Raw genomic sequence first — 7,899 nt, forward strand, 5'->3', positions numbered from 1 at the left:
ACCAATGTCACAAATCTGTAGAGAAGAACTGGGAACTAAATCATGTCTTTCAATCTCAGATATCATGTCTTAAACACTGACTCAAACAGTTTTATTTCTTAAGTGACAGAATAATGAAAGTGTAATAAAATGGGAATAAAACAGGAGAAAAATTCAACTCAAATACTAATGGGGAAAGTACAAATAACCAACAAGGGGGCCCCTGGGTTGCTCAGTCAGCTAAGCATCCAACTTTGACACAGGTCATGACATCATGGTTCATGAGTTTGAGTCCCACATGGCGCTCTCCGCTGTCAGTGCAGAGCCCACTTCAGATCCTCTCTCTCCCTCTCTCTTTCTGCCCCTCCCCTCCTCATGCTCTCTCAAAAGTAAATAAGGAACAAATAACCAACAAAATAAACTCTTCTAACAGATGATACAAACCACAGAATACTAAGGCCCTAATTACCTGCATTTATCTTATGAAAATATGAAATGAGGGTGATCAAACCTGGAGAAAACCTAAGGTCTCAACATATCTGGACAACTATTGTTGAGTGCAGGGGAAGGTGAAGTGATTAGGTTTGCCAAACTGCAGGAGACAAAGGAAAACCTGGATGGGCCCAAAATGGGGGCTCCGGATGAGAACATAGTAGGTGGAGGAAGGTGGGAGTCCCCAGTCCTATTGCTGCCTCTCTGAAACTTGACTTACACAGAATTCCCTTCCTGAGCTGTAGTTTCCATAGCCTTGAAGTGGGGATCATAAGAACCATTTCCTACAGCATAATAGGAGCAGCGTGAAATCCCCTGGTAAGCCATGACTTACAGGAATGTAAAGGCGTTGTTACTCAAATGTCGATGGGACCAGAAGGTTTGCTTGCAATTCTATGATTTTGTGTACCTGCTTTTGGTAACAAATGACAAAAAAAAAAAAAAAACAAAAAAAAAAAAAACACAGAGAAATAGCAGAAAAATCTCTTCAGAAGGAAGTAAAAGACATATTTAACAACCTAGTAAAACAACCATACATCATGCTGCCTGCCAGACCAGTAACAAACCATAAATTTAAATGGCAAAGCCACAAAAAAACAATGTGGAGTTTTTTAGAATAATGAAATTTCAATGTGCCATACATCTTCTGTACAATTATCTAAGCTGTTTCTTGTTTAGGATGATTTTTGGAATTACACTAGTCAAAAAAGGCAGCTGCTAACATGAATTGCTTCATTTAACATTGTTCCCAACTGTGTTACCTTGAGAGAGGCATCAACCTGGTAAACGCGGGAAGTGAGTGCTACTCTCAGTTCTGCACTTACTTCACCGAATGGCCTCAAGCACATCCCATCTCCTCTCTGGGGCTCAGATTTCTCATCTATAAAATGAATGATCCAAAGATACCATCATTGTTAATGATAAATCTCTCATTCTAGCTATTGAGTTTGGCTTGTGGGCTTCCTAACATACCTGCGTGTGAAATCCTGTAACGAGAAAGGCTGGGCTGCCCAAGTATGGGCACCAAAATGCCACCAAATGACAGATGACTTGGCTTCCCCCTTCCTCTTCTTTGGACCATTCCCGAAGCAGATGAAATGAAAAAAACAGCTAATTGAGGGTCCCAGCTTAGGACAGTTTCCTCTTGTCAAATACCTTCCTTCTTCATTGTTCTTTTTATACCACCTCCCACCCCCTCACGAACCATTTCAGAATGTCAGTCCCCTCTATGCTGCCCTTATCAAAACCAGGATATAGAGAACTACACACTTACATATGACATTTGAAATACATTATTGACTGAAACTAAAATGCAGCTATTGCCTGGTACATGAGAAGACCTAGGAACCATTTCTAATCCTTGACAATCAATCATGGAGACATATTCTGAGTAGCCCCAAGCAGAGAGAACTAGGACCAATTAGTTGCAGGAGAATAGTTTTAACATAACACATACCAGTCCATTTTATGCTATTCCTAAACGGTGCCAATGTAATAAAACTTTTTGTCTCTGACATATTTTCTAAAAATAAATGTGTAACTATCTAAAAGTGCCCTGGGTGTATGTATTTTCTTAATATGCTCTACGTGCTGTTATATGTTTTCAGCCAACACGAGCTATCAAGGCAGGCTGTATCAAAGGGAACTCTACTGTCAATCTTGAAATGAGTGCACTCTGTAATGGGTATCGTTTATCCATCGTGGCCTTTTTTAATGCTTCTATGTATGTGTGCCCACACATGTGCACACTGACAAAAATTTTGACCCACAGTGGAATTCAAAAGCTATTTAACAACAGATCTGGACTTTGCAGATTTACTTTTCCTGTTGGTTGTTACTACAACTAAATTGTAAATTTTACCACATCTTAAGATTTCTTTTAAAAAATGGATGACAAAACCAAAGATGAAGATAAGCAGATAATCAGGAGAGCTTACCAAATTATCTCTGTATTTAGTTTGCCTGTGCTACATGCTGACTGAGGAAATTCCTGCTCTCCTCTCCATGCCTTACTACTTGATTCAGCCAAGGTCACTCCTTTTGTCCCAGAGAAGTGATCTATGTGGGCCAACTCTTCCAAGCTGGAAGGTGTCCAGGGTGAACTCAGACACAGGAAATACAGAGTAGTTCACTGCTCTGACCACTTTCCGGCCAAATGTCCAGAATCTTACCTATACCATAGCCCTGCCAGATAGCCCAGCTATGGGAACTCCTTACATTTTCTAGCTCTCACTCAAGATCCTGCCCCCTGACTTCCTTGGCAAGGCATCTTCTGAATGTTCAGAGAAGTTCTCAAAGGCTATGTTCAGCTTGCCACCTGCTGGGAGCATCTACCTATCAGTGGCTTAGTGCTTTTTCTTACATAGTTAAGTTTATAAGTAAGCTTTTTTTTTTTTTGCATTGCTTTTTATTTTCACTTACATGGACATAATCATTGATAAAAGCAATAAATTTGTGGTTGGGAAAAAGATGGCAAGCTGTCAATTAGAGATTGGTGGAAGACCTTTGATACTGTGTGGCATTGTTAACATCACAAATGATCCTGCAGCCTGGGAGGACTAAGTAACCGCAGTCTGATGGAGGAAGCCATAACTGGAACCATGTGGTTGGTGACTTTAGAGAATATAAAGGGAACAGAAGAGCCATGGCAACACATATGACAGGAACCATGCTACAGAGACCCTATATCATACAGATTAAGGGTCTCATTTCCAGAAACCATGCCCTAGTGAGATTTGCTGTAGGTTGGTCAGGGGCAGGGGGCTGTTTCCCAATACTGGAAGTTTTCAAACATCAGTCAGGTGGGGAAAGATGTATGTATAAGGATGCTCCTTAACACCATTTATTATAGGAAAGATAGAAATAAACTGAAATCCAACAATAGGGAATCAGTTACAAAAACTATGGTAAACTCACACAATGGAACACTATAAAAATCAGACATAGCTATGTATTTATTTACATGGAATAAATGTTCAGGGTTCCTGCATGGCTCAGTCGGTTAAGCATCTGACTCTTGATTTTGGCTCAGGTCACGATCTCACAGTCGGGACCTCATGGTCGTGAGATCAAGCCCTGCATGGGGCTCCACGCTGGGTGTGAAGCCTGCTTGGGATTCTCTCCCTCTGCCCCTCCCCCACTCACATTCACTCATGTGTGCTCTCTCTCTCTCAAAAAAAAATTTAATAAAAAATAAAAATATATGGGGGTGCCTGGGTGGCTCAGTCGGTTGAGCGGCCGACTTCGGCTCAGGTCACGATCTCGCGGTCTGTGAGTTCGAGCCCCGCATCGGGCTCTGTGCGGACAGCTCGGAGCCTGGAGCCTGTTTCGGATTCTGTGTCTCCCTCTCTCTGACCCTCCCCCGTTCATGCTCTGTCTCTCTCTGTCTCAAAAATAAATAAACGTTAAAAAAAATTTTTTTAATAAAAATATATGGAAAAAAGTTCATAATATTTTGCTAAGTAAAAAAAAGTACAATACAATCTCATTCAGAGAAGAGACTGAACAGTTATGTACCTAATTCCTAACTATACTTATTCCTGACTGGCGAAATTATAGTTGTTTCCATTTTGTTTATATGTGTATATTGTTTATATATGTATATGTGTATATATATATTTTTAAAAGTCAACATACAGTTTATATAATATTTTGAGGCTAAAATAAATGAATACAGGTTGATTGGTCTTGGTGGCATTTAAATACTGCTCCAACAAGGAGACTGTGAAACTGATTACCTGAAACTATAAATAACTAATGCCATGGCCTCCCCTCCCTGTAACCAACCAACCACACACATGCATACACACACACACACACACACACACACACACACACACACACATGCACACATACCGCTAATCAGGAGGCTCTTCATCTCCTAGATATATGTCACCAGCAACAGCCAGGAAGCCCATTCCTGGGACATTATCAGTCCCGAAGCAATGGCAAGGATTTTGATGGCCACAGCATCACTGCAGCAGCACATTCAAAAGGACAACATGGCTGAAATAACACGAGCACTCTGCAAATAATAAACAGGATGGGCGCAGCTTGGAACAGGTGAACGCCATAGCTTGTTTTCTTTTTGTTGTAGTTCCCCTTTCACAAAACAAGAACTTGCCTTTGGACGTCCCAGGCTGAGCAATACTGTTATTTTGACAGTTGTTTGGTGGCATTGCAGAGGATGACAGGGCACTTGTTAGCTCTCCATCTAAACACACCGCCCACTCCAAGCAGCATACACACTATTATTTCAAGTTGATGGATGCGATTTATAAATACATATGCAGAGGGCAAGTTGAAAATTAGCAAGGAGAAACAGAATTATAATGAAGATACAAATAAATGTGATCCATTTTGTCTACAAAATAGGCCAAAAATTGGATTTTAAAACGAATTGGTGAAAAGAGAATACATTTTAAAATACATTTTAATTAGAGATTAGTACTTCACATCTCAGGTCAAAGTTTAGGCCAATACTAAACACTAATCCTCATGCCTCTCAGGAGTGTTTCAGATTTCATTCTAAGTAGTTAATGGACCTGAGAGTCCTTTATGCCTCTTGTAAGGAGTTGTTATTGTTATATGAGTAACAGTAAGAAAACAATGTGTAATTATTCTCTAATTTCTTAAGAACACTTACTTACTCTAAAGGCCTGCTCTTGCCTGCTGTGTTAAGATACACAAAACCATGTTAGGAACATGATTGTTTTCCTTTGTTGAAAAACTGAACTCAACATCTAGAACCCTACAAAAACATGTTATTAAAATAGGAGGGAAAACATCTTCATTCAACTAGCCAGATCAGTCTTTTCTTCATATATTAAACATATTGTATCAGAAAGTAAGTTATAATTCAAAATGGTATCTGCACGAAGCCACTGCTGAGACAAATTTTAAGTCCTAAAATTTTTTTTATACAAGTAATATTTTTGGAGTCTACATATGAGCGCTTCCATATGTTTTCCACTGTTGACCTATGAAAGGAATATCAGAACCATGTTTTATTGAAGAGGATTCTGAAGCTAAGGGTGATGAGGTGATCTGCCCAATGCTCCATAGGCAGACACTTTCAGGGCCGGGATTCCAACCCTTGTTTTTTATTCCAAGATTCATGCCCTTTCTGCTTTAAATGAGCTACCTCCCTTTTTCTGCCCCACTGGGTAGTGCTGTGACGTACAGTATAGGTTTACTACTTGAAAATCCCTAGTTTCTACAGAGGAGTAGCTTATGGAAAATGGTTTGTACTAGACAGGTCACCCTATGCCCCACATATGACCTTCTAGTTGCCTAACTCATGATTGTGGTGAAGTCACAGTTATCCTAATCGCCCATCATCTCATGACCAAGCCATACAGGAAAGGTGTTTCCTCACAAATACTGATTATTTGGAACATTGTTTATGATGGAAATAATGTGAGGGGCTGGCCCAAGATAAAACAGCAGTCATATAATTTAAAGTCACGTTCTATTAACAGGAAGATGTGCAGGTTACTGATGCACAGGGGTTGATTTCAACTGTCATTCTTACCCAAGTTCCATTTGAGTTGAAAAAAATGGAAATAATGAACTGAGGCCCACACTTACTTTGTTAAAATTAAGAGAAAATTTCCCTTCCCACCAAGAAAAACCAGTTGAAAGAAAACATTTGAGAAGTATTTGGGATAATGGAGAAAGCCCAAATTCTATAATCCCAGTACCCGGCGATTTAATACTTACTGAGTTATAAGATCTTGAGCCAGTTATTCAACTTTTTTGATCTGTAATTTCTTCATGTATTAATGAGTTTCTATAAATCTCACAGCTAGGTCCTGACAGAGCCAGGACTCAAAATCAGATTCCATCGGACAGAAGCCTGTTACACATCACTTGCGTGTGCATTTCAGAAGATGAGTGAGCCTACACAAGTGGAGAGTGAGCTGGTACAGAACAGGAAGCCTGAACCTTTCCCTGAAGAATACCAGAAACCAGGTATTGGTGGAGGGTACATGAGAGAAGTTGTTTTAGGAAAAGAAAATGTTCATAGAAAGGTAGGTGTCCACATGAGGAATTCCAAGTCAAACTTAGTATAAGACTCAAAGTCCAGACGTTTTTGATGAGGCCATTTGAGGTTCCCAGGGCATAGGTCTCTAAAGAAAATTGGTACACCAATTTGTGGAGAACCAAAATCCTAAAAGCTCCCCAAGCAAATTTCAGTCAAATGACTTCTATATCTGACCTTCATTAAGCATTTATGCTAGGCAGACATAGGGGCCTTGTGCATAGGGGAATTTAGAATCCGGGGAAGAAACAGACACACAGACATGTACACAAAAAAGGTCCAGCTGTAAACTAAGTAGAGTGGAAAGATAAGAAGTATAAATGAGACCTAAGGAGAAAACTTGCCCAACGCGGGGCTTGAACCCACAACTCTGGGATCATGACCTGAGCCAAAATCAAGAGTCAGACACTTAACCGACTAAGACACCCAGGTGCCCCAAGTTATGTTTTATCTCATGGGGTAATGTCCTCCTTGATCCACTTTGTTGTTTCCACATCATTTCTCCTCCCTACTCCTGAATTCCCACTCCAAAACAAACAAAATCCCAGCTTCACCGAAGGGTGTGCCATTAGAACTCCCTCACTGTCGGTGTCCTCATTCACAAGAGTTTAGAACATGGTGACTCTTTTTTTCCCACCACTTCCCTTAGCATCTGTCCTGGTGACTTCATCATCCATGTAGATCACTCATCCATTGCCTGACTTCTCACCGTCATCCTTAATTACACCTTATCAACCAATACATACCAGGCTGAAATTTCTCTTCTGAGCACTCTACTCTTAGATGCCCACCTTCTATCCTACCAGTTCACATCCTCTACCACATCCACATCGATAATTCTTTGGCCTAATTTAGAACTTTAATCCACTGGGTCCACAAATTTGTCACCATCCTTCACCTCCATCATATTCTCACTTTTTTCACCCCCAGGTGAATTTCTATGATGTATTTCATAATTGCCCCCTTGTCCCTTATACTCCCTTGCCTCTCTCCATCAAACTCCCCTGGAAAAACTCCAACCCTGGTCTGCAGTGTTGGGTAAAGCCATCAGCACAAACTCTCTACATTTGTGAGAATGTATGGTTGTGGGAATTGGACCCCCGAAGAGATTGTCTCTGGTGTGGAAATTCCCTCCAGCTAATAAATTGGTTAGCTCTTGAAAACATGTTGTTACATGCAGGTAAAAGAAATTAAAGCATTATTGATAGAGACAGATTAGGTGAAGGAGACTGAAGGGAAGTAAAAAGGAGCATAATTTGAATTTACAACTGAAAAATAAGTCTCTAGTTTCAAAATGAATAAAGTAATCAGAACCGCTAAAGCATTGCCAGGCAGAGGTCAGACCTATGAAATAATAAAAAGCTTTCTCATTTGCATTTAGCAAA

The 7,899-nt window shown here is 40.2% G+C and overlaps 1 long non-coding RNA gene across 1 annotated transcript in view; it reads right to left on the reverse strand.

The window, feature by feature from the left end:
• Positions 1-4,536, reverse strand: part of LOC122233264 — a 160,461-nt gene extending 155,925 nt beyond the window's left edge. Inside the window, exon 1 of the long non-coding RNA XR_006210805.1 lies at positions 4,327-4,536. This is a non-coding gene — a long non-coding RNA (uncharacterized LOC122233264). The remainder of the gene's footprint in view (positions 1-4,326) is intronic.
• Positions 4,537-7,899: the final 3,363 nt, after the last annotated feature.

Source organism: Panthera tigris, chromosome D4 (assembly GCF_018350195.1).
Source record: "Panthera tigris isolate Pti1 chromosome D4, P.tigris_Pti1_mat1.1, whole genome shotgun sequence".
Taxonomy (NCBI): Eukaryota; Metazoa; Chordata; class Mammalia; order Carnivora; family Felidae; genus Panthera; species Panthera tigris.